This window comes from Loxodonta africana, chromosome 1 (genome assembly GCF_030014295.1).
Source record: "Loxodonta africana isolate mLoxAfr1 chromosome 1, mLoxAfr1.hap2, whole genome shotgun sequence".
NCBI classification, from domain to species: Eukaryota; Metazoa; Chordata; class Mammalia; order Proboscidea; family Elephantidae; genus Loxodonta; species Loxodonta africana.
This window is the reverse complement of record NC_087342.1, coordinates 3,639,165-3,666,327: the sequence shown is the minus strand read 5'-3', so window position 1 is coordinate 3,666,327 and position 27,163 is coordinate 3,639,165. Positions and strand designations below refer to the sequence as shown.

The window sequence follows — 27,163 nt, the reverse complement described above, 5'->3', positions numbered from 1 at the left end:
AGAAGAGGATGTGGAATGAGGGATATCATTGCTGATGTGAGGTAGATCTTGGCCGAAAGCAGAGAATACCAGAAAAGATGTTTACCTGTGTTTTATTGACTATGCAAAGGCGTTCGACTGTGTGGATTATAACAAATTGTGGATAACATTGTGAAGAATAGGAATTCCAGAATACTTAATTGTGCTCACGTGGAACCTGTACATAGGTCAAGAGACAGTCTTTCAAACCGAACAAGGAGATACTATGTGGTTTAAAATCAAGAAAGTGTGTGTCAGGGTTGTAACCTTTCACCACATTTATTCAAACTGTATGATGAGCAAACAACCCAAGAAGCTGGACTATATGAAGAAGAATGTAGCATCAGGATTGGAGGAAGCTCATTAATAACCTGGGATATGCAGATGATACCACCTTACTTGCTGAAAGTGAAGAGAATTTGAAGCACTTACTGATGAAGATAAAAGATCCCAGCCTTCATTATAGATGACACCTCAACATAAAGAAAAAAAAAAAAAAACCCACAACTAGACCAATAAGCAACATCATAACAAATGGAGAAAATATTGAAGTTGTAAAAGATTTCATTTTACTTGGATCTGTGATCAACACGGAAACCCTGGTGGCGTAGTGGTTAAGTGCTACGGCTGCTAACCAAAGGGTCAGCAGTTCAGATCCGCCAGGCAGTCCTTGGAAACTCTATCGGGCAGTTCTACTCTGTCCCCTAGGGTCACTATGAGTCGGAATCGACTCAACGGCACTGGGTTTGGTTTGGTTTTGGTATGATTAACACCCATGGAAGCACCAGACAAGAAATCAAACGATGTATTGCTTTGGGCAAATCTGCTGCAAAGACCTCTTTAAAATGTTAAAATGCAAAGATGTCACCTTGACAACTAAGGTGCACCTGTTTCAAGCTATGGCATTTTCAGTTGCCTAATATGCCTGGGAAAGCTGGACAACGAATAAGGAAAACTGAAGAAGAAATGATGCCTTTGAATTATGTCATTGACAAATAATATTGTATATCCCATGGACTGCCCAAAGGACAAACAAATCTGTCTTGGAAGTAGTACAGTCAAAATGCTCCTTAGAAGCCGGGGTGGTTAGACTTTGTCTCATGTACTTTGGACATGTTATCAGGAGGGACCAATCCCTGGAGAAGGACATCAGTAGAGGATCAGTGAAAAAGAGGAAGATGCTTGACAAGATAAATTGATACAGTAACTGCAACAATGGGCTCAAACAGAGCAACAATTGTGAGGATGGTGCAGGACCAGGCAGCGTTTCGTTCTGTTGTACATAGGATGGCTATGAGTCAGAACCTACTCAACAACACGGAACAACAACAACTTTAAGTACAGATAGTTTTATGTAAGTGCAGAGGGTTAACGTAAGAGAAGTCTAACTTTTATAGTCATTATTTCCCTTAATGATGGCCAAAATTTTGAAGGCCTTTTTGACTGAAAGAGCCCAGTTAGCCTTAAAGTCCTTTCCAGATTGAGACTTAAAGCGATCCTTTTCATGTATTTGTATATTTTGGTTGTCAGTGTTCACACTGCTGCCTCTCAACACACCTGTCCAAATACTGAGCACCCTCAGCTTATTTTCCCTGCTCAGAAAAGTTTAATTCCACCCGCATACTTGTATAATTTATTGTACACTCCTTGTCCCACATTATTCATTCATTCATTCAGCAAAAATTTATTGAGCTTCCACTATATGCCAGGCATAGTGTAAGACCCAGGAGTGAGAAAGGGTTTTATAGAGGTGTTAAGTAAGATTAGTCTTGGTACCAATTCCTGGTACCAGCTTCTAAGGAATCCTGACCTCTCCGTTTGCCTTTAATTTGCTCAAAGCCAGATTTCTTGTCTTGCAAAACTACACAAAATCACGCTTTCTCCATGTTTCTACTTAAACTACTCCTTCAAGTATTGTATATAAAATACTTCCATTAGGCTGAGCCCGCCCTTGGCTTAGTTTTGTCGAAATGATTGGCTGCATAGGGACAGATTGATACAGTACTACTTTTGTTTCTAAACTCCAATATTTTGAATCCTCATCTCCTTCTTGAGGTTGGTCTATTTACAAGTTCTTAGTTCCATGGTTACCAGCCTTAATCTTAATGTTATGTCAAAAGAATAGTAAAGATTTCCTTGGACTTCAGCTCACTAGACTGCTTGAGGGGAAGTTGCCATAAGTAACGATGTTGCTTTATTCCTTAGCAGTGTAACCACAAACTAGACAGTGGTTCAGAATCCCAGATTTTGCAAAGGATTGTGGGAGATCATATACAGCCTCAAGAAACTGTTAAAATGCTCAGATTAATTGTCTAGGTACAAGTTCACGAGTCTCATGAACGTTTACTTTAGAGTTAGAAGGAACTCTAAAATCACTAAATCACTATTAAATGTCAGGGTAAGCCACTTGGTTTTCCTGGGGGAAAATGGCATTCATTTAAGAAGCACAGTCCTAGCATCTAAGAGAAAGTTAATATAGAGCAGCACCCGCAAGGGTAGCGTCCATGAAACCTGTGACGGTTACTAATTTTGGCCTCTATGGAGCTTGTTTCACGTAACTGCTCTTTCCTTTTCCAAATTCGTATTATAGGCAAGTTTTTTGTTTATTCACAAGAGTAGACAAACTCAAGAAATGGCCTCAAGCAGCAAATGGTTTTGGAAGCCAGACAGAGTGAACTAATCTCTGGTTTATGAATGTTCTGTGATGCTAAGAGAATGGCTGTATTAACCATCCTCTTTAAGAAGAAAATCAGGGGCTTGGCTTAGGGATAAGAAGCTGAACTGGGTGAAGGGGAACAACAATGCTAAAAGAAAATGACAAGCCTGAAAAGTAAACGTGGTCATTTGAAGGAAGATTATGCAAAATCCACCTTGAAAGGAATGAATGAGGGAGCCAACTTGATATGTTTTAAAGGGAGCTGGTTGAGGAACAGCCTTATTTTGGCTTTGACAAGGATGTTGCTAAATGTGGGGAGAGTGGGGTACCCATTTCCAAAAATCCCATCTTTCAGTAGCTCATCCCTTAACGCTGAGCAAAAAACAAGAAGCTACATCTTTCTCTTTCATTACTAGACCCTATTTTCTTTCTTTTGTTCCTTCTTTCTTTCTTTTTCTGTCCCCAGACTATGAATCTGTTAACTAAGCAGGATCATTTTCAAGAGCTTTCCTAATGCCAAGAGACACCAAATGGTGAGGTAGATCAAAGGCACAAAGAATTATAGAGGCACCGAGCCACGTTCCTTAGGACCCTGAGTACAATGTGAACAGTCTACTTAGCTCCAGGCCCTAAACCAAGTATTTTGCAGAAACCCAGTCTGGGTTTCTTGGGAAGTTCTCCCTATTGCTTTTAATAGTTTAGATCCTCCACATGAACAGCCATGATTAAATGGCTTTCAGAAGAGAGAGGTCCAAAAACTTCTCTCTCTGTCTATCTTTTGCTCTTATGTATCTATATACCTATCTAATGATTTCCTTGTTTTTTTCTTTAGTTATTCAATTTCATCTTTTTCCCCCAAATTCTCTCTATCCAGTACAGTGGTAAATAGAGGGTACTACTGAAAAGATGCAGTTCCCTTATTATTTTCAGATTCAGTTTTGACTTTAAATCACGTTACCTGTCCTGCTGTGCTGATTATAAACGGTGTTTTTCAAAGACTGCTATCCAGGGTTGGTTATCCAGCAATATTGTGGAAGATCACTAGGCATTTGTTTCTCATGTCTGATTCTTTTAAAACCAGGCAATTACTCTATCATTTAATAATCCTTACCTCAAAGTTCACTTGAAAGAAAACTCGTAAGATTTAAGGAGAAAAAAAAAACAAAATCCCTAAAAATAAAAGTTAGGCTAGGCTAGGCCAGGGTGGGAAATTCCATTGTGGCTAGAAGCCCATGGCAGGTAGAGTGGAATTTAATGAAGGAAACTGCTGTGTTTTTGTGTCTTTCTGTATGTTTTTCCTTTAAAACCAAGAGCTGGGCAGGCATCCCATTCGACCTGACATGACCCAAGCAAATTGCTTCTTATATAAAAACAACTGCAGACTTTGAGAATGTGAAAATGCACTGTACCCTTCTCCAACTGAGGGAAAAGAAAGCCTGAGAAACAGGACGGCCCTGTCAATACTCGTTGAGTAGAACTATAACTCAGACCTGATAAAGAGAGATTAGAGCAGACTTCCTCATGCCAGAAGGATTCATTATAATTTGGACTTCTTTATTTTCTGTTTTCTTAAACAAGCAAAACTGGTGGATGGAAAATTCATTTTTTAAGGGTAGGTTTTTCAGGCTTTTTGTAGGAGACGATAGTAAAACTGTTAAAAGTCTTTTTATGGATGTAGCAATCTAAAATTTTTTAAAAGAAACTAATAAAAAAAAAAAAAAAAAAAGACGAAGAGAAGCATTTTCCTTTTCTGTCCCAGGCTTGGACGAGCAAAGGAGGAGAGATTCAGGGTGTGTCCACTGATATTGCCTTCAGATGTGTTGTTTTGGCTTGTGTACTGACAGATTTATTTAAAAAACAAAGTTTAAAAAATGCTTTGTGTGCTAGTGAAGTCACTTCATAAATCTTTTCCTTTATGAATTATTTTGATCACAAGGCTCGTTGTTTAAATCACTGAAGGACTATTCTCCCTAAAAGAAAAATGCCTTCATTTCCAAACTGTCAGTTCAAAAGCCAGCAGCTTCCCCTGAGCAATGTGCCGGCATACAGAGGGGTAGAGAAAAGAGGACCGACCACATGGGCCCTCCACCTAACACAAGGCATAATCCAGTTGAGATTTGCTGTGGGTCACAGAAGAGACATGTTTTGAAAATTTGGACTGAGAGCCTAACTTTTCTAGTAGACGACTTCGTCTGAAATGGTGATTCTGCTTCAGGAAAAAAACAAACAGGGAAACACAGCCTTTGATGCAGCTGGTCTGTCAGAGGGCGGAAGGTTAGAATTAGAACACTCTTCAAGCTGTTGCTGAATAATGAAGGGCAGGGCTTCCTAGCTGGGCAGCTACCGTAGTCCCCTGGGAGCCCAAGGGACAAATATTACTTAAAGTCTTTATACAAGACTTTAAAAGTTAAGTTGATTACAAGCTGGGTAAGGACGGTTGGATGAGGCAGCAAAGACCGAATTCTGCCACAGGGATATAGTCAGGAACACTGCCAGGAGCCACTGGCTAACTCCAGTTAGCCCTCAGACTTTCTCAGGGTTAAAGGCTTGGGTACCAAGAAAAACTCAGTTAGTTCTTGAAATGAACACCGAACCAAAAAAAAAAAAGACCAAACCCACTGCTATCTAGTCAATTCCAACTCATAGTGACCCTGTAGGACAGAGTAGAACTGCCCTGTAGGGTTTCCAAGGCTGTAAATCTTTATAGGAGCTGACTGCCACATCTTTCTCCCATGGAGCAGCTGGTGAGTTAGAACTGCCAGCCTTTTGGTTGGCATCCAAGTGCTTAACCACTGCATGTGTGAAAAGATTACAAAGAAGAGAGGAAAGCAAAGTAGCATGTTGAAATACATGCACACACAGAGGTTGATAAGTTAGACTCAGCTAAACTGTAGGTGACTCCCTAACTAAAATGTATTGTGCTTGTAGCTAAAGACTTTATTTCATTCATTTGTGTCTTACACAGCACCTAGAATTGTGTTGAGACATAAAAGTAAATCATTAATAATGAATAGCTCTTGTATCAATTTCTCGGAGTGGTAGTGGTTCCAGGTTGAACCCTGGAGGTTCTGTGCAAGGGATGAATGTGAAACTGGCTTTTAAAGGACGAGAGAGACGGACAGAAATTGACAGGCTGTCTCAAGTTCATTGAGCCTAGAGGTATTTCTTGAGCATTCATTGCCTCAATCTTTGATCTCTGTCTTGCTGCTGCTCTATGGCACAAGCAAGAATTGTACAGAAGGATGAAAAAGTGAGTTTACCTGTCAGAGGAAGCAAGTTGCTAATGTGAGAATATTAATAGGAGATACATATTGTCAGAACAAGTGATAAGTGCTATAGATGAGTTTGATCTCAATTCTGAGTAGAGGGAATGGTTGGACTATAACTCTGGAATATGACTACCTGGAGTACCTTTGATCTACAAAATGTGATCATGATTTTATCTATTCTTAGGATTTTTGTGAAAATAAAATAAGTTAATTTATATAAAATAGAAAATACCTGTCTTAGTACAAGGCTTAAAAAATGGAGAGGATACCCATTTTTCCAGCACAATCATACCATATTTTCAATTCTCTGTCATAACCAGAAATATCACTACTAATCTCCTAAGCACATTCCTTATGGTCGTTTTCTTAGTTTGTAACTGTATGTTATTTCACTTATATAGACTATCCTGTTCAATGTAATTATATAAATATGCATAGGACGTATTTAGCAAGTGGAGGACCCAGCATTTTCCTAGGTACTGTGAATGATTTTTTTTTATTAAAAAAATAGTCTTTTCTCATAAGATGCATGCCATCGATTGGGAGCCAAAAGCCTAGTGACACTTTGATTCTAAGACAATTTCTAAGTGAATTCTACCATAAAAGCCACACTTTTGGTAGTTTTGCTTTTGGTAATGGAGGAGTAACTTATACTACTTTAGAACGAATGTTTCTGCAGATAACAAATACAAACTTTGGTACATTAAAAAAAAAAAAAACAACTCAGCTACTAGCCAAATGATTGATGGTTTGAACCCACCCAGAGGCACCCTAGAAGACAGGCCTGGTGATCTGCTTCTAAAAAGTTACGCCCTTGAAAAACTATGGAGCAGTTCTACTCTGCACACATGGAGTTGCCGTGAGTCAGAATTGACTCGGCAACCAATAACAACAGCAATAACAGACAACAATTAACTAAAAAAGAAGTATTTGATGTCACTGGAAAATGATCAAAAGCAGGCAAAATCTGGAGTGAACAATATTCAGTGATATCCACATTTGTTACAGGTTTCTCCCTCAATGAACTCCCTAATCTGTGTGATGTGAGGGAGTTAGAATTCAAGCAGCAAGTGCAATCTTACTGTCTCAGTGTGTCAGAGGAGCTTGGAGTTGACAGAATGATTGAAATTAAGGAAGGAAATCTTAGAAAGGATAGAGTCAGTACATCTATGCATAATCTCTCCTAAAGTCTTGGATGACTTGTGACCTGTGAATGTGGGGGAGGAGGAATTACAAGGACTTAGAAGAAAGGAACAATTATAGGACAGAGTAGAACAGCCCCATAGAGTTTCCAAGGAGCACCTAGTGGATTCAAACTGCCAACCTCTTGGTTAGCAGCAGTAGCTCTTAACCACTACACCACCAGGATTTCTGAAAGGAACAACTAGAAAGCTAAAAAAGCTGAGAAGAGATATCAGATAAAGGAGAAACAAACTTGGGAGTCCTACCAAGTTAAAAGGGCTTTGTAAACATCTCAGACTTTAATTGAAACCCAGACGACCACGCTATATGGATCGAGATAATGGCCCAAGAGTAAGAAGTTAATTCTAATCAGAGGGACAAAACAAACTGTAAAAGGCCCAAAGGAAGGATAAAACCAAGCGACCATAATTTCAAAGCAGTCAACCAGTAATTTATCTTCTAGAATAAAAATTACCACTCTTCAAAGGAAGATAGCAGAATACAGATTTTCTAAAACATATTATACATAAATAACTGAAAAACTACCAAAAGTGGAAAAAGGAAAATGGACCTCTAGTTAAAAAAAAAAAAAAAAAAATCAATAGAAACAGATCCATAGGTAACTCAGATGTTGAAAATAGCAAAAAAGGACTTTAAGGCAAAATTTATAAATATATTGAATGGCTTAAAAGAAAATATGGTCATGATGAAAGAACAAATGAGAAGATTAGCTGAGAAATGGAAATTATTAAAAAGAACCAAATAATATCTGAAATTTAAAAAAATTCATTGGAGATTCACAGCAGATTAGAGATGGTAGAAGCAAGCATCAATAAACTTGAATACAGATCAATAGAAATTATTAATAGGAAGAACAAAGAGAAAAAGGATTGAAAAGATAAGCTGTTGTGTCAGTGATTTGTGGGACAATATCAAGGAACCTGATGTACTTGGTGTGTCTCAGAAGAAGTGAAAAGAGAGAATAGGAAAGAAACAATATTTGAAGAAATGATAGCTAAAAATATCCAGAAATTGATGGGAAAAAAATACATATACAAGGAAAATCACATATAGACATCATAGTCAAACTTTCATAAACCAGAGATAAAGATAAAAACCTTGAAAGCAACCAGGGAGATAAGGGAATACACTGCTGTACTCATTGCCCTGGAGTTGATTCTGACTCATAGCCACCTTATAGGACAGAGTAGAACTGCCCCATTGGGTTTCCAAGGCTATAAATCTTTACAGAAGTAAACTGTCACATCTTTCCCCCACAGAACAGCTGGTGGGTTTGAACTGCCAATCTTTTGGTTAGCAGCCAAGTGCTTTAATCACTGTGCCACCAAGGCCCCTCATTGTGTATAGGGGAACAGTGAAATGAGTTTCAACTGATTCCTCATCATAAATGAGGAAGGTCAGAAAAAAATGGAATGCCATTTTTAAAAATGCTTAAAAAGAAAAACAACTGTCAAGCCAGAATCCTAATCCAGCAAATATATTTTGTAATAATGAGAAAGAAAGAAATATCATATAAACAAGGGCTGGAAGAATTTGTTGCCAGTAGAACTCTCTTACAAGAAACATTAAAGGAAGTTCTTTGGGCTAAAGGGAAATGATATACCAGTTAGAAACTTGGTTTTAAAGGAAAGAGTAAAGAGTACTAGAAATTGTAAATCACTAGATACTTGTAAAAGAACACTTTTTTCTTCTAAAGTAAAACTGACTGTTTAGCAAATAAATTATACCATTTTATCATCAGGTGTATAGTATTTGTAGATGTAAAATATGTAAAAATACTACAAGGACAGGATGGTGGTAAATAAAATTATACTGTGTTTAAAAAAAAAAAAAAAAAAAAACCTTGCCGAAGAGTCAATTCCAACTCGTAGTGACCCTATAGGACAGAGTAGAACTGCCCTGTAGGGTTTCCAAGGAGTACCTGGTGGATTCGAACTTCCAACCCTTAGGTTTGCAGACATAGTCCTTAACCACTACACCACCAGGGTCTCCATACTGTTGTAAGACTTTTACATTTTATATGAAATATGTAATATTAATAACTCTAAGTAGATAGTGATAAGTTAAAGATGCATAGTGTAATCCCCCAGAAAAACTGCTAAAAAAATAATACAAAAAAAGAGAACAACTAAAAAATCAATACAGGATTTTAAAATGGAATATTGAATTGTTAAATTAACACATAGAGCAAAACAAAACAAAAAAAAAACTTAAGGGAAAAATAGAAAACAAATAGTGAAATGGTAAATCTAAATTCATCCATAGCAATAATTCCATTAAACGTAAATGTTCTAAACACTGTAATTAAAGGATAGAGATTGTCAGGCTGAACAAAAAGCAAGGCTCAAGTATATGCTGTGTACAAGAAATGTATCACGAAAACATAACAGTCATAAACATGTATGTACAAACTGATAGAAAAATAGAGAATGAAGAAATCCACAATAACAATTGGAGATATTACTTCTTCTAGTTCTTGATAGAACATATAGACAGAAAGTAAGAATATACTAGATATTGAAAACATCATCAATCATCTTACCCTATTTGATATTTATAGAACATTATTCCCACCTGTAGAATACATATTCCTTACAAGTTCACATGGAATTTTTATCAAGTTAAACCACAATCTGGGCCATAAAATGAGTCTCAAAAATTTCAAAAAGATCGAGAAGTCATTAAATATTTCCCTGCAATTAAATTAAAAATAAACAGCAATAAGATACGTGAAAAGGACCATTTGGAAATTGTACAACAACTAAACTTTAAATAACTCATGGTTTAGGGGAAAAATAATGACAGAAATTATAAAATGCTTCAAGTTATAATGAAAAAATATATTGAAGTTAGTGAAATGAAACTAAAGCAGGGTTAGCAGAGATTGAAAGCTTTAAATCACAAATAAAAAGGAAAGTTTAAAATTAATGACATAGGTCTCCAGTTTTAAAAAGTAGAAAAATATGAGCATTTAAGATAATAAAGAGCTAAAACTGATGAAATGGAAAAAAAGATTAACAAAGACAAAATTTGATGTTTTCAAAAGATTAATTAACTTGAAAAGCCTCTAGCAAGAATAATCAAGGGAAAAAAAAAGATACAAATTACCAATATCGGTAATGAAAGTGGGACTATCATTACACATAATATAGATATTAAAAGGATAACAAGTGAATATTATAGAAATGTCATGCCAATAATCTTATCAAATTTAATAAAATGGATAAATTCCTTAAAAAAAAGATAACTTACCAAAACCAAAATAGAAATGCTGAATAAGGTTATATTTATTAAAGAAATGTAATTTGCTATCAGAAACATTACTACAAAGATACTCCATGCCCAGATAGTTTCTCAGATAAAATTCTATTAAAAAAAAAAAAGTTTAGGGAGGACATAAATTAATCAGACACACACTCTTTCAGAAAATATTTTGCTGTTGTTAGCTGCTGTTGAGTCAGTCCTGACTCATGGTTACCCCACGTGTGCAAAGTAGAATTGCTCCATAGAGTTCTCAAGGCTGTAAACTTTCGGAAGCAGATTGCCAGCCCCGTCTTCTGAGGGTTTGAACCATCCACCTTTTGGCTAGTAACCAAGTGCTTAATCATTCACATCACCCAGGGACTCCTTCAGAAGAGACTGAGGAAAGAAGTACTTGTTTTATGAGTCCAGCATAATCCTGATAGCAAAACCTCTCAAGAAAAGAAAATTACAGACCAGGATCCCTCAGAAGGAGTTACACAAAACCTAAAATTAGTGTTATACTTAATGATGAAACATTGAGTGTTTTCTGCCTAAAATGTAGTATAAGATAGGATATTTGTTTTTACAATTCCTGTTCAGTATTGTACTAAAGACCATAGCCAGTGCAGTAAGGCAAGGAAAATAAAGGCACAAGGATAGGAAAGGAATCATTAAAACTGTCTTTATTCACGTATACCACGATTATTTACATAAGAAATTCTTCAGGGATATACAAATAACTACTGTAGCTAATAAGTGCATTTTTCAAGGTCACAGGGTCAGTATGCAAAATTTGTTGTATTTTTATACAGCAGTGACAACTGATTTGAAAATGAAATTTAAAAATCAATTCACAATAGCATAAAGATATAAAATACTTAGGAATAATTGTAACAGAAGATCGTAAAACCTCTAATTAAAACTAAGAAGGCATTAGTAAATGGAGAAATATAACATATTCGTGGATGAAGAGCCAATATTAAGATATCAGTTCTCACTAAATTATAGATTCAATACAATCCCAGTCAAAAGCTCAACACTTTTTTTGTTTTAATTTTGGAGAGATTATCTAGTTGATTTTAAAATTTATATGGAATTTAAAAGAAACTAATATAGCCAAAACAACCTGGAAAAAGAAGAACAAAAGTTGAGGACTTACTAATTTCAAGACTTTCTATAAATATGTAGTAATAACAATAGCGTGATTACCCCACCCTCTAGTCTTCTCTCAAGAAAAACTAAACAAATAAGTTATTGAAACAGAATAGAGAGTCTACATATCAACTCCAAATATATGGCCAACCAATCCGAGCACAGATGCCAAGGTAAATTTCATTGGGAAAAGGAAAATCTTTTCAACAAATGGTGCTGGAACAACTGGATAAACATATGGAAAAAAACTGAACCTGGACCCCTACCTCACACTACACGTTAAAATTAATTTGAGATATATTAAACACCTACACACAACAAAGATTGTAATGCTTCCAAAAGGACACATAGGAAAAAAAAATTCATGACCTAAGGGTAGGCAAAAATTATTTACAGAGGACATAAAAAACGCTAAACATAAAGGAAAAAATTCATAAACCAGACCTCATCAAAATTAAAAACTTATGCTCATCAGAAAATGACAAGACAAGCCACAGACTGAGAGAAAATATTTGCAACACATTTATCAACAACAAAGGACTCATGTCCAGAATACGTACTGAATGTCTACAAGTCAACAAATAGAAAAATGACTCAATAAAACGAAGACCAAAAAATATGAATAGGTGCTTCACAACGGAAGATATAAGAATGACCAAAAAATTCATAAAAAGGCACCTAGCATGGTTAGTCATCAGGGACATTCAAATTATAACCAAATGAAATCATATTTCATGTTTACTAGAATGACTAAAAAAAATATAAGAATGGCATAATTAAATGTTGTCAAGAATGTGAAATACTTGGAACCCTTACACATTTGCTAGGGGATCTGTGAAACGGTACAAACACTTTGGAAGACTGTCATTATCTTGTAAAGTTAAACATATACCTATATTCCTAGGTATTTACCAAAAGGAAGTGAAAACTATGACCTCAAAAAGACTTGTATAAGAATGTTTATAGTGTTTATTCTTAATTGCCTAAAACTGGAAACACCCAAATGTGAAAAATAGGTATACAAATTGTGGTATATTTATAGATTGGAATACTAATAATTTTTAAAAGGTCTATGGTACACACAAGAATGTGGATGAATTTCAAAAACAAGTTGCTCAAAGAACCAGAACACAAAAGAGTACACATTGTATGATTCCATTTATATGAAGGCAGAAATAATTTGTCATTAGCTGCCTCCAGTTGACTGACTCTTGGCAGCCCCACGTGTTACAGAGTAGAACTGCTCCATAGGGTTTTCTTGGCTGTAGTCTTAACAGAAGTAGATCGGCAAGCCTATCTTCTATGGTTCCACTGGGTGAGTTTGAACCATCAACTTTTAGGTAGTAGTTGAGCCTAAAGCCTTTGTGTCACCGATAATAATAAAAATCAGAATATTTTTGCTTATGGGGGGTGGGAATTGACTGGAAGGGGAAGCAAAGGTACTTTATTTATCTCTATCCAGGTGGTTACACAGATGTATACATTTTTCAAAACTGTGCGTTTTGTACTTTACAATCCATGAATTTTGCTGTATGTAAATTTCACCTTAGTTTAAAAAAACAATACATGCTTGGCCCTAAGCAATTCTCACCCACAATGTTTCATCCGTTTTGTGAGCAGCTCCCAGCTCACCTTCAAAACTGTGTCAAAACCTTTCTTTTCTGTCTATTGCTCTGATCCCAAGAGGTATGATACAGCATAAATTGTCAAGACTGGACAATTCAGGGGATGTTCAGGACTGAGAAAGGAGTTATCAAATTACAAACCCAGATAGAGCTTCGCACAGGCTTTGCTGCTGTAAGTTTTCACTGTTTGTGTTCAGTATTCTCTTTTGTGAATGATACTGTTTTCTACATATGCCTTATTTCTTGAGCAAGAGTTAAAAAAAATTGAAATGGAGTCCTTCATACTTACTTTTGGTCTGATTACATATTGCAAAGCTAATAGCAAGCTCCAGCTTAAAAACTTCAGAGAATGCCAGAGCTCTGGAATGTTTCGGTCACCTCTTCCTACTATCCAACCAATGATTTTGTTTATCCCTGGTTTACTCTACCCTTTTAAATAGTCATAACCAAAGAACAGAATAAGTGAATATTCCAAGCTGGAGATAAGCAAGATTTCAGTTTTTTTCTTAATGTAGGCTTACCACTTCCGTAAATTTAAGCATGAAGCTGGTGTCTGGCAGAGTTATCACATGATTGAGAATTCTACTTTTCCTGAAACTTTTTCTGTTTTCAGGTTATACAGGTGTCATCAGGTCTTGTCTTATTATACACCTCTCCACCCAGGCCCAACAAATATTGCCCAACCTGACTATAATGCCACCTTTCTTTTGTAGTGAACATTTATGAAAGTATTTAATACCTGAATTATGAAATATAGGCAAGCACACTAACCTGGCTGAGTTATTTCCTTTATTGTTTGTTTGTTAACACATATTCTAGCCCAGACTATCAACACTAGATGGCAACTGCATTTTGACACGTTGAATATTTACCAAGTCATGGTGGTGTACTTTTGAAATATTTTTTATGCCCTTTCCATCAGAATAGCTGACTCATCCTTCATTCATTTATTCCTGCTTTTAACAAGTTGCATTTTTAGAAACTTGGCCTCGGCTTTATCAAAATGATGTGTCAGAAATTCTGAAGGCATGACTGCATCTTATGTCCTATGACTATCATGTGTATTGTTCAATTTTTTAAATGTTAGTGTTGTTGTTAGGCACCATCAAGTCAGTTCCAACTCATAGTGACCCTACATACAACGGAATAAAGTACTGCCTCGTCCTGCGCCATCCTTGACAATTGTTGTTATGCTTGAGCCCATTGTTGCAACCACTGTGCGAATCCACCTCGTTGAGAGTCATCCTCTTTTTTGCTGACCCTCTACTTTACAAAGCATGACGTCCTTTTCCAGGGACTGATCTCTCCTGACAACATGTCCAAAGTATGTAAGACACAGTCTTGCCATTCTTGCTTCTAAGGAGTATTCTGGTTGTACTTCTTCCAAGACAGATTTGTGCATTCTTTTGGCAGTCCATGGCATATTCAGTATTCTTCACAAGCACCACAATTTAAAGATGAAAATTCTTCTTCAGACTTCCTTATTCATCATCCAGCTTTTGCATGCATATGAAGTGATTGAAAATACCATGGTTTGGGTCAGGCGCACCTTAGTCTTCAAGGCGACATCTTTTCTTTTCAACACATTAAAGAGGTCTTTTGCAGTAGATTTGCCCAGTGCAGTGCATCTTTTGATTCCTTGACTGCTGTTTCCACAGATGTTGATTGTGGATCCAAGTAAAATGAAATCCTTGACAACTTCAGTCTTTTCTCCTTTTATCGTGATGTTTCTTATTGATCCAGCTGTGAGGATTTTTATTTTCTTTACGTTGAGGAGTAATCCATACTGAAGGCTGTGGTCTTTGATCTTCATCAATAAGTGCTTCAAGTCCTTTTCACTTTCAGCAAGCAAGGCTGTGTCATCTGCATAATGCATAATGTTAATAATGTACCAATTTCTCTCACATAGTTTAATGAAACTTTACTCCAACTACATTATTATAAGTTAGTAGGGGAGAATATTTGTAACTAGACAGCTCTAAGATATTCAAGGAATTAAGGCATTTATGGTTGAAATAATTTAAAATAGCCAGGAAAATAACAACTTAAGAACTGATATTTGTGTCCAAGGCCAAAATAAAAGGCTCTATGTTTGGGGTCTAATGTAAGCAGTAGATTTAATAAGAAGGAGAAGAAAGCTAAAAAAAGGTACTCAGAATATTCTTTCAAGTTTTCTCATTATCTTGGTCTTTATAGGAATATTCATTCGTGGGAGTACTCTGAGCAGACAGATGCTGGTATTCCTTAATCAAAAAAAGGGGGATATGGAAAATAACTGAAGTGTGAACAGATAGAAGTACTTGGCATTGAAAAATGTGGGTGAGGCCAGTGCATATTCTAAGAACTCTGCCTGGCCTATTGATCTTTCAAGACTATTCTCAGCTATTTAAATTTTTATGGCTACTCATCAATGATTTTTTCAGAAACAATACATGATATTGTGTTTCTTCAGTTTATAATCAGTGCTTTATAAAAAAAGACTGGGAGTTTTCTCTGTCAATATATATTTTTTTAATGGCTATATATTTTTATTTTATATATATATTTGTCTTTTTAAAAGCAGACATTAGGGATATTTGGAGACATTCAAACAAAGAAATATGAAAGGATCCATTCAGTTTTACTAAAACCTTCCATGATACCCATATAGCCATTATATTTTCTAGCTCCATTGTGTAATTAAAATTAAAATTGTGTAATTAATTTTATTATGTAATTAAAATTGCTTCCTTGATTTTGTTTTGGTGGTGCCTAGCCAGGGGTCGTGATGAGTCAAAATCAACTTGAGGGCAATGGGTTTGTAGTCTGGAGTAGGTTCTCAAAATATGTATATATTTATATCTTGAGCAAATACATTTTATTCATAAACCACTAGAAATTTCTCTCTCCGTATATTTTGTCAGCTTATTCACCTGTATGATCCCCTAAAAGAGGGAGTACACCCTGAGGAGGCACACACTTGAGTCACAAAACAGAGATTTGAGTCCATGACGTAGCCTTATTTTTAGGTTTTGCGGCTCTACAACATTGTTAGTGGTTTCTTTAGGAAAGAATCTCATGGAATCCCATGTTCTCTATTGAACAAGCCCAGAAGGTTTTCTCCTACCCTTTCACTTTAATAGCTCTTTTGTGTGGAATTAGCTTCTCAACAATTGAAATTTCTGGAGTCTGTTTATCGTCTTTATTTTATGAGTTTCCCTTTAATGTTTCTAACTTTGTGGAGACTCATCCGGTAGACTGGTAACATTTTGCATTCGGGTAGCAAGAAACTAATAAAAGAATTGTTGTAGGCAAAAAAAAAAGTTTTTCCTTATTGTTTATAGTGTATTCCTCTCCCTGAAGTAAAGTAACAATGACAAAATAGCAAATCTTCTTTGGCCCCTCTGCCAGATTATACTGTGGGATAATTAAGTTATTGTATTATTTTGGGGAAATAGGAAATGAGTGGGCATAGGTTAAATTTTTGACCTGTGAGACTGTTCAGATATAATGAGGATCATTATATTTAGCTCCATGTTGGTCAACTCCTTAAAGTTAAATTATTTTTAAGTACTTAAATATTTCTTCCTTATTCATTGGGTCAGACACACCTTAGTCCTCAACGTGACATCTTTGCCTTGCTGCCGTCTGTAGTTTCAGTTGTCTCATATGCATGTGAAAGCCGAACAATGAATAAGGAAGACCAAAGAGGAATTGATGCCTTTGAATTACAGTGTTGGTGAAGAATATTGGATATATCATGGACTGCCAGAAGAACAAACAAACCTGTCTTGGAAGGAGTACAGCCAGAATGCTCCTTAGAGGTGAGGATGGCAAGACTTTGGACATGTTACCATGAGGGACCAGTCCCTGGAGAAAAACATCATGCTTGGTAAAGCAGAGGATCAGTGAAAAAGAGGAAGACCCTCAATGAGATGGATTGACACAGTGGCTGCAACAACGGGCTCAAACATAGCAACGACTGTGAGGATGGTGCAGGACTGGGTAGTGTTTCGTTCTGTTGTACGTAGGGTCACTATGAGTCAGAATTGACTCAAGGCCACCGAACAATAACAACATAGTTCCCTATTCTTAGGTTCTTTGAGTTACCAAAGGGAGAGCTGTAAAGGTAGTGGGAGGGAGGAAAGAGAGAGTGCAATGGTCGAATGATACACATTCCTTTCCAGTTTTCTCTCCATGACTCTATTCCCAAGAGGGAAAATCTAAAAGTTCTCCCTTCTTGGGAAATGTAAAACTACCTAGATTAAGTTGCTTCCAATCAGTGATTAACTCACAACTCTAGCCCGGAATCCTGAATCTTTTTTTCTTTCTTTCTTTTTCTTTTTAAGGGTAACTCTTAATCTGCGTATTGTACTGAGGTTATTTATCTTCCAATGTTTTGCAAGTTCCCTTAGGTATACCTTTAGCAACTGACTTCTTTACAAACTGCCTGGGAAAGTTTAAGGGGATCAAATCCCTTGCAACTAAGCAAAATAGAGCCTTTGAATGGAAATTTAATAGCAAATTAGGTTGGCATCATTCCGGGGGAATGAATGAAACTTCTGTTTCCTCTACAGTGAGCGTGTAAAAGTCAACTACCCTCCATTATACACTGAGCTGGAAGGAAGAGATTAATCTTTTTTTGTTATTGGCTTACTTTACAATACATCTTGCTTTTACCATGTTTTATCAACTCTACCTCCAAAGCGGACCTTAAACCTGCTCTCTCCCTCCCATTGCCATTGCCTGTTGCCTTATGTCTTGGCTCTTGCAAACATTCCCGATGGTGTTTTCCACCTCCAGTCTCTTACTTCTCCAAATACAAGCTCCAGTACAAGGAGAAAAAGGCATGCCTTTTGATCTCTTTAAACTAGGATTGCTACTTTTTACATTCCCACATAAAAGTTTTCCCAACTTCTTCCAGCCACCATAATTCTCCTGAGAAAAGGCATTAAGGAAAGGGTAGCCTCCTTTATTTGTCCAGACTCCCACCTTCCTCCCACTTAGCTGCTTTTATATTTTTCTTGTATAGAGGTTTTTTGAAGATGAAGAAATTTGAGGAGAAAAATTTATAAAATGCTAATGACTTTTTTTTTTATAAAGGTCTTTAGGAAGATGACTAAGGATAAAAAGAGACTTCTCTGATAGTGCCTCCTGGCACCTTCAGTAGCTCTGCGAACACCCTGCATCCTCGCCTAACCTTCTTTGGACGCATGCTCCTTTGAGAGGTCTGTCTCATCTGTTTCTTCTGTTTTTCCTTCTGTTCCTCACGGGTCTATAATGCGTTCATGCTTTAAACTTAAGCTCTTTTGAGACATCTATCTCATCAGTATTTCTTCTCCTGTTCCTTCTATTCCCAACAGGTACATAATGTTCTCAGTGAAAAACAAACAATGAAATACCTCTTGCTTTATAGGTCGTTCTCACACAACATTCTTTGTAATTGTGTCCAACCTCAAATGCTGTGAAGAGTGATGAGGACTTAAATCAGAGAAAAGTTATTTGTTCCTAATGAAATTACCTGGTAAAGCCGAATAGCTAAATAAATCCTCATTTAACAGATAAAATTAATTTGGCTTCTCTGTGAAATTGTCCACAACACAAGTCTACTTGTATTAGAAGTCTATTTAATTTAAGGAGTCACATTACATCTCCATGATTCAACATCCCTCTTTGAGGCAGTAGGGGTAAAAACTAATAATAATGAAAAAATAAAATAACTTTACATTCAATAATATGGTCCATTGTAAACCGACACCAGCCAGAGAGATATCAGGAAACAGTTGCCTGAAACAAATATAGTTGGAACATCTCTGGAATTAACAAACTGGGCCAATTTCCTGATAATGTTGTCAAGACAAAGAAATATAGTTTTTGAGTGATTGAGGAAATGCTCAGGTTGAGGGATCTTCACCATTCGGCTATATAATTAATCAGATTTTTCATTAATGCTTTAGGTTGCGTTCATAAAAGTTTGAGGTGGACATTAAGTAATTATATGTAAGAATTCTTTGTTAATGCGTATATGTGTTTGAGAACAATATTGTAAAGAAAATTTCTGTGAATATCATTTACATAAAAATAAGTTTATGAATTTTTTTTTTTTAATTGTGCATTAGGTAAAAGTTTGCAGAGCACATTAGATTCCCTTTCAATAGTTTGCACGTAAAGTGTTTCATGGCCTTGGCCTCATTCCCTACAATGTGTCAGAACTCTCCCCATTTCCACCCTGGATTCCCCACTTCATTTCTTCCTGATTTTCTACTCCTTCCTGCCTTCTCACGTTTGCTTTCAGGCAAATATTGCCTTTTGATCTTGTGTAATTGATTGTTCTAAGGAGAATGTTCCTCTCGAGTGTTATTGTTTATTTTATGGGCTTGTCTATTGTTTGGCTGAAAGGTGGTCTCCAGGAATGGCTTTAGTTCCAGGTCAGAAGGGTGTCTTAGGGCCATAGTCATGGGGGTTCATCCAGTCACTATCAGGCCAGTAAGTCTGGTCTTTTTTGTGAATTCGACTTTTTGTTCTACGTTTTTCTTCTGCTCTGCCTGGGCCACTCTGTTGTGATCCCAGTCGGGGGGATCAGTAGTGGTACCTGGACACCATCTAGTTCTTCTGGTCTCTGGATAGTATAGACCATGGTTCATGTGGCCCATTGGTCCTTTGGACTAATTACTCCCTTGAGTCTGTTGTTTTTTTTTTTCACTCTCCTTTGCCCTGGACTGGAAGAGACCAATAGTTGTATCTTAGATGGCCACTTACAAGCTTTGAAGACCCCCAGATGCAACTCACCGAAGTAGCATGTCGAACATCGTCTTTATGAACTATGTTGTGCCAATTGACGTCATTTTCCCCAAGTCTATGGCCCTTTTCCACTGAGTCTAGAAACTTCATCCCGTGAGATATTTGGTTATATCTAAGAGGCTTCTCTGACTGTGCCACTTGTGTGCTCTATTGCCTATATTAATGTATGAGGAACACCTATAGTCAGTGTATGTGGAAATATCCACCAAACCTGTATCTGCTGGTTGGTGTGCTCCCTTATACCCTCCCACACCTCCTGGCCTATCCATCTACCTATGTATCTATTTGTAAATTATTGTTTGTTACTACATTGTTGCAAGATTGTCTATGCTATAGTAGTTACCATAAACCCAAAACCAAACTGGTCGTTGTTGAGTTGATTCTGAGTCATAACAACATAGTTGCCCTTTACTCCTGTGTTCCTCTGGGTGTTATCTCTTGCCTTGGTCATGTTGTGCTGACTTCTCCCACATTGCATATTACCTTCCCCTTAACCAATATGAACACATGCCTTCTATTTGGAGCCCTGGTGGCACAGTGGTTGAGAGCTACCGCTGTTAACCAAAAGGTCAGCAGTTCAAATCTACCAGCCACTCCTTGGAAACCCTATGGGGCAGTTCTACTCTGTCCTACAGGGTTGCTATGAGTCGGAATCAACTCGACAGCAGTGGGTAATTTGGTAATTTTCCCTCCCTCACCCTCCCATCCCTATAACTATCAAAGATTTTTTTTTTTCCTTTTCTGTGTGTAAACCTTTTGTTGTTACTTTATAATTGTGGTCTCATACAATGTTTGTCCTTTTGTGATTGACTTATTTCACTCAGCATAATGTCCTCAAATTCATCCATGTTGTGACATATTTCACGATGTTGTATGAATCCTTAAAATAGCCCCCCACAATTCATCCTTCTCAACATAAACATTTTCTTTTTATATGGGCGGGCAGTGCTTATTATAGTTTCATAGTCTGTGTGTATGTGTATACATATATATGAATGTATTTAAACATATATACATACATGTATATGTATATTTAACAAACTGTATTATATTAATATTGAATGTGTATATTTTATTACCACATGCTGTTGAATATCCATTAACCATAAAAAAAATTTTTTTTTTCATAGGGAATGAAAATTTAGATAATTTCTAAATTAATTTTCTGTTTAGGCTTTCATTTCAAGAACTGAGTTAGTTTCCATTAAGTCATGGCACCCTTATGTATAACGGAATGAAGCATTGCCCAGTCCTATACCATCTCCATGATCTTTGACATGTTTGAGCTTATTGTTGAGGCTTATTGAGGGTTTTCCTCATTTTAACTGACCCTGTACTTTATCAAACATGGTACCCTTTTCTAGTGATTCCTGAGGATGTACCCAAAGTCAGCAAGGTGAAGTCTCACTTCTAAGGAGCATTCGAGTTGTATTCTAAGACTGATTTGTTTATTCTTCTGGGAGTCCATAGTATATTCAGTATTCTTTGTCAGCACCACAATTCGAATGTATCAATTCTTCTTACTTCTGTTTTTTCATTGTCCAGCTTTTGCATGCATATGAGGCAATTAAAAAGACTGTGGCTTGGGGCAGGTTCAACTTGTCATCAAAGTGACATCTTTTTTTTTTTTTAACTTTAAAGAGGTCTTTTGCAGCAGAATTGTCTAATGCAATAGTTTGATTTCTTGACTGCTGCTTGCATGGGTGTCTATTGTTGAACCAAGTAGAATCCTTGCTAGTAAATTTATTTAAGTAATATCCTAACTATGCTTTATTCTGCCTATCCCCAACTAAAGAATTTTGTGCTCTGAAGGCTGTAAGTCAGGGCTTATTAGCTCATCTTTCTGTCCTACTAGCCACCTTGGCAACATCAATTATTAGCCATAAAATTAATGAATTGCGATGATATGTAACCATATGTATTAGTCTTAGGAATATATTAAATGAAAATAATTAAATGTCAAAATATTACATACAGCATAATATTTTATAAAATAAAAATACCATGTATATATGTACATAGAAGTTTAAGGATATGTAGAGTTGGGATCAGCTCGACGGCAGTGTGTTTGGTTTGATTTTGGTTTATAGATGCAAAAAAAAAAAAAAAACTACTTGCAGACAAAAACAAAGGAGTGATAAACATGAGAATCAGGATGATAGCTACCACAGGTGAGGAGAGACAGGAATATAAGGTGAGATAAACTATATTGTTAGAAATAGGTTATTACACAGACTCTAGCTCTAGTTTCAAGGACTGAGTTTACTGGTGTTTCTTACTTTATTAAAAACGAACTATGTGAACGTAAGTGGGCCAAGCATGGACCAATGATGAGTACACGTCACGTACCGAGGGTTATGATTAATTTAATTCTGTGCACCTGAAGTGCAATAAATAAATAAATGAATAGCCATGTTTATTATAGTAGCTAATTTCAGCTACATAAAAAGTTTGCTCAAAACTTAGGAACTTAAAACAACAAAATAGCATTTATTACCTCTCAGGATCGGGAATTCAGGAGTGACTTAGCAGGGTGTTTCTAGTTTAGGGTTGTCCATGATGGATCAGAATCGACTCCGTGGCAATGGGTTTGATGGTTTTTTTTTTGGTTGATGTTGCAGTCAAGATGTCAGCTGGGGTTGCAGTTATCTGAAGGCCTGACTGGGGCTGGAGAATCTGCTTCCCAAGTCATTTGCTCACTTGGCTCGCAAGTCTGTTTTAAGTGTTGGTCTCAGTTCTTTCCACATGGACTTTTCCATAGGACTGGTTGAGTGCCTTCACAGCATAGAGGCTGACTTCTCCCAGACTGAGTGCTCCAGGAGAGTAAGGTAGAAGCAGCCAGGTTTTTTATGGCCTAGCATCAGAGGTCACACACCATCCATTTTGCCATATTCTATTAGTCACACAGACCAATCCTAATACAGTGTAAGTGAGAATATCCAAGAGTGTGAACACCCAAAGGCAGGGGTTGCTGGGGCTGTTTTGAAAGCTGGCTCCCACAGGGATCAATCTGGCTCACCTTGAGCATCCAGCTTTTTTTATCTACCATGACTCTTAAGTTCCAGACATTCTTCTGCTCTTTGCATCAATGGGAAAATTTGTTCCCTCCAAAGCTAAAACAGAAACAAATAACTAACTAGCATTCTAATTTAAGTCTTTCCAAGTCATTTTTGAATAAGCAATATATTAGTTTCTTTCTGTAGTATGCTTTCAATTGTGTTGATCTCCCTCTCCCTCTCCCTGTTCTTCACTGATTCTAGAATTTTTCATTTTCAACAACCAGGCTTTATCCTGGGAATTATTAGTCATTATGTTACTGATATGTATATATATATATTTATGTTACTGTTATATATATATATTTTCCCAAACCTGTGGATTTATTAATTTGTCTAATTAAAGGTTTCTCCATTTTTCACTTCACAAGATTTGTCCAGGTGATCATTTGTGCATTTAGCAAATTTTTATAGAGAACTTATTATGTGCCAGCATGGTACACCCTCATGTCAAGGAGTAGAATTGGGTAGGTATACGGGTGAAAAATATGTCAGGAAAAAGAGGGAGGAGCATATAAGGAGAGGAGAGGACAGCATATAAAGTAAGCCATCAAACTGAAGAGTTAGAGGGGTTCTCAATTGCTCTACAATACCCTTCTCCTTGGAAGAAGTGCACTTTAACCCTGCCAATTTAGTATTTGACTATTACACTCATAGTGTAATTATATACCATAACTCAAAGTTGCAGCTTTGTGAAATTTCAGTATCTCTGGGAGATCTGTTCCCTTTTCCAGGGAGAGACCTTAAAAATGGTGGCTCACTGATGGGATGGAATTTATATAAGTGTGTAGATTTGTGTTTCATAATAAGAAAGACTTGTCTAGTGCTTCTTGGGTAACTGAAAATTAGCCGTACAAATAATGCCTCTGCCGCTATTGCTTTAAACCCAAAACCAAATGCGTTTCTGTCAGTCGATTCATAGTGACAGTGTAGGAAAGAGTAAAACTGCCCCATAGGGTTTCCAAGGAGTGGCTGGTAGATTTGAACGGCTGACCTTTTTGATTAGCAGCCAAGCTCTTAACCACTGCGCCACCAGGGCTCCATTATTGATTGACTGCTTGTTAAAATGCGTTTAGGTGAATAAACCACAAAGGGATCAATCTATTGAAGAACCTGCAACAATGTTTGTTGTACCTTGCATCCAAGATCAGTTCACAGCCCATCTCTATAAGAAAGGTATTTTCATCAGAGGGTTTCTTGTTTTCCTTATCAGCGGTTCATTTCATTAACAATGGAAGAAAAGTACTTCTGAACAAGAAGCCATCAGCACAATAAAGTAGCACATGGAACAGCTAAAGAAAATGTTGCAGTTTCAGAAGATAAAGACTCCTGAAGGAAGAAGCATGTTCCAACCATATGTTTTCGTCAACAGTTTACACATGTATCCAACCACATAAAAACTAAAATTAGCCATTTTGGAAGGACCCCTTTTCTTAGCAGCGGAGATTTTAGTATATCAATTTTTTACTTGAAAAGAAAGGTGATTAATATTGTTAGAAGTCAAACCCATTGCCTCTAATCGATTCCAACTGAGAGCAACCCTATAGGACAGAGAACTGCCTCATAGGGTTTCCAGTGAGCGGCTGGTGGATTTGAACTGCTGGCCTTTTGATTAGCAACCAAGCTTTAAGCACTGCACCACCAGGGATCCAGTATTAATAGAAAAAGGTGTCATGAAACATTCTTTTTTCCCTGACTTCACCTAGCTGAGCCTTTAATTCTTAGGTAGCTTAAGTCAACTGAACCTTAATTCAGATTTTGCAACCTTTTGATATCAAGTCAAGTAGCACTTGCTAAGACACATAGAAATAGTATATCATCTTGTGTTCTGCTCTAGGACTGTAATCCGTAATCTCTGAAGAGGTGAATATTTAGTGAGGCAATGAATGAAAAAGGACTGGACCACATTTACTTTTTTTTTTTTTTTTTTAATTCACTTATCAATTGGGCTTCAAACCTGGGAGTCTTAGAATACAATGCTGCCCAGTTATGAAAATAGGTGAATTCGCTGGAAAGGTTTTCAGAAAACACTAAACTCAATTAACTTGTTAAATATTTAAAACTTGAGGTTTGCAGGCTTCCAGACTTGTTCTGGTCTCAGCTACACATTGACAATCAAGAAAAGTACCCATCTGGTTGTATCCTAGTTACTACCATTCTCAGAGACAAAACTACAAAATACCATTGTTCATATTGTCCAAAAACAAAATTTTTACACCACCACCTCTGGCCCCACTCCAGCAAAATTTCCCTTTCTCCTCCCTGAGCTATTTATTCATTCCTAGATTACCAATATCAGTTAAGTGTTGATCATATTCTAGAACATCCAAGTAATTAACAATAAGGTGTGATTGAGGTTTACGAGTTCACAAGGCAAATTTGCATTTTAAAAGAGGGGCGTGTTAAACACAAATGAACTTCTAATAGATGGAATGTGTGAGGGAGATTTTTTTTTCCACCTAAGGGGTGGGGAAGATTTTTCAGTGCTCTTTCAGCAGGGGGCTACAAGTACCATCTTGTTGGCCTGTCTTTTCTCTGCATTCTCTTGTCAGCTACTCCTCTTTTTAACCCTATCGCCTTTGCAAGAGGACACCCTGGTGGTATAGTGTTGAAGAGCTCTGGTTGCTAACCAAAATGTCGGCAGCTCAAATCCACCAGGTGCTCCTTGGAAGCTCTATGGTCGGTTCTACTTTGTCCTATAGGGTCGCTATGAGTCAGAATCAACTCAATGGCAATGGGTCTACCTTTGCAAGCAGAGTTCATTTCAAATAGAGAACCATCAGTTAGAAAAAGAGTTGCTTAACATAACCTTGAATGTAGAAACCCAAAGATCTCAAATTCTAGAATCCAGGAGGCCTCCAGCTGGGTAATAGAGCCCTAATTCTCAGAGTGGTCCATTGAAATAGACAAGAGTCTCATACATGACAGGATTAACTCTCCATTTAGTATATTTACCTGTTTAATTATTTGGATAGAGAATAATCTATAGGTACTTTGGAAACCCTGGTGGTGTAGTGGTTAAATGCTATGGCTGCTAACCAAAATGTCGGCAGTTCGAATCTGCCAGGCACTCCTTGGAAACTCTGTGGGGCAGTTCCACTCTGTCCTACCAGGCCGCTATAAGTTGGAATTGACTCAACGGCACTGGGTTTTTTAATAGGCACTTTACCTACAGTTACTAAAAACTCTAAATAAATGTCTTTCAAACAATGAAAAAGAACCCTCAGGGACATTTAAAAATAAAATCAGTTGATTATATTAATATAATTAAAAAAAAAAAAAACTTTCCGTATATATTTCTTTATGTTAGGTAGACTACTAGAATTAAGTCTGAACACCTAGATTTTTTTTTTTTTTTTTCTGGATTTAGGATCACAGGGGGAAAAAGGGAGACCAGGAGAACATCAACAAGAAGGATAGTGTCTATCCGTTGGCGTTGAGTCGATCCCGACTCATAGCGACCCTACAGGACAGAGTAGAACTGCCCCATAGGATCTGCAAGAGATGCCTGGTGGATTCGAACTACTGATTTTTTGTTAGCAGCCTTAGCTCCTAACCACTCTGCCACCATGGTTTCCAGTATAGCTATAGAGATCCAGAAATCTCTCTTAAACATGTGATTAGTAAATAAAAAATCTTTATTCCCCAAGAACTACTCTTTCTACTCCAACTTTCCTACCTATCAAGTTTCCTTTTTCCTTCTAAGGAAAGATGACCCACATCAGAACTCTGTGAAACTACTAATGGAACTTGTGACCAGCGTTTTATACTTTGAACTCCAGCCTTTTGTTCTCTGGCCTCAGTGCCCAAGGTGCATGGTCTTTCCTCTCTAGATCTCTGTGGACTATTATGTCCACGTCTAGGAGTCCCAGCAAAACCAAAAAAACAAAGCCATTGCCACTGAGTCGATTCCGACTCGTAGCAACCCTACAGGACAGAGTAGAACTGCCCTATAGAGTTTCCAAGGAAAGACTGGTGGATTCGAACTGCCAGCCTCTTGGTTAGCAGCCATAGCACTTAACCACTACGCCACCAGCGTTTCCACAGGAGTTCCTGGGTGGCGCAAATGGCTAAGTGCTTGGCTACCAGCTAGAAGTTGGCTGTTCCAACCCAGGGGGACCTCTGAAGACAGGCCTGACGGTCTGTTGCCGAAAGATCACG

At 37.1% G+C, this 27,163-nt stretch overlaps 1 protein-coding gene across 50 annotated transcripts in view; it reads left to right on the top strand.

Moving 5' to 3' along the window:
• The window catches only part of ZBTB20 (zinc finger and BTB domain containing 20), a 1,035,663-nt gene that overhangs the window by 658,625 nt on the left and 349,875 nt on the right, over window positions 1-27,163 (top strand). Inside the window, exon 9 of one of the 50 annotated variants that reach the window (XM_064282963.1) lies at window positions 24,216-24,482. The exons of the other annotated variants lie outside the window; for them this stretch is intronic. The gene's annotated coding sequence lies outside the window, so the exon portion shown is untranslated. The remainder of the gene's footprint in view (window positions 1-24,215; window positions 24,483-27,163) is intronic. 50 annotated transcript variants of the gene reach the window in all.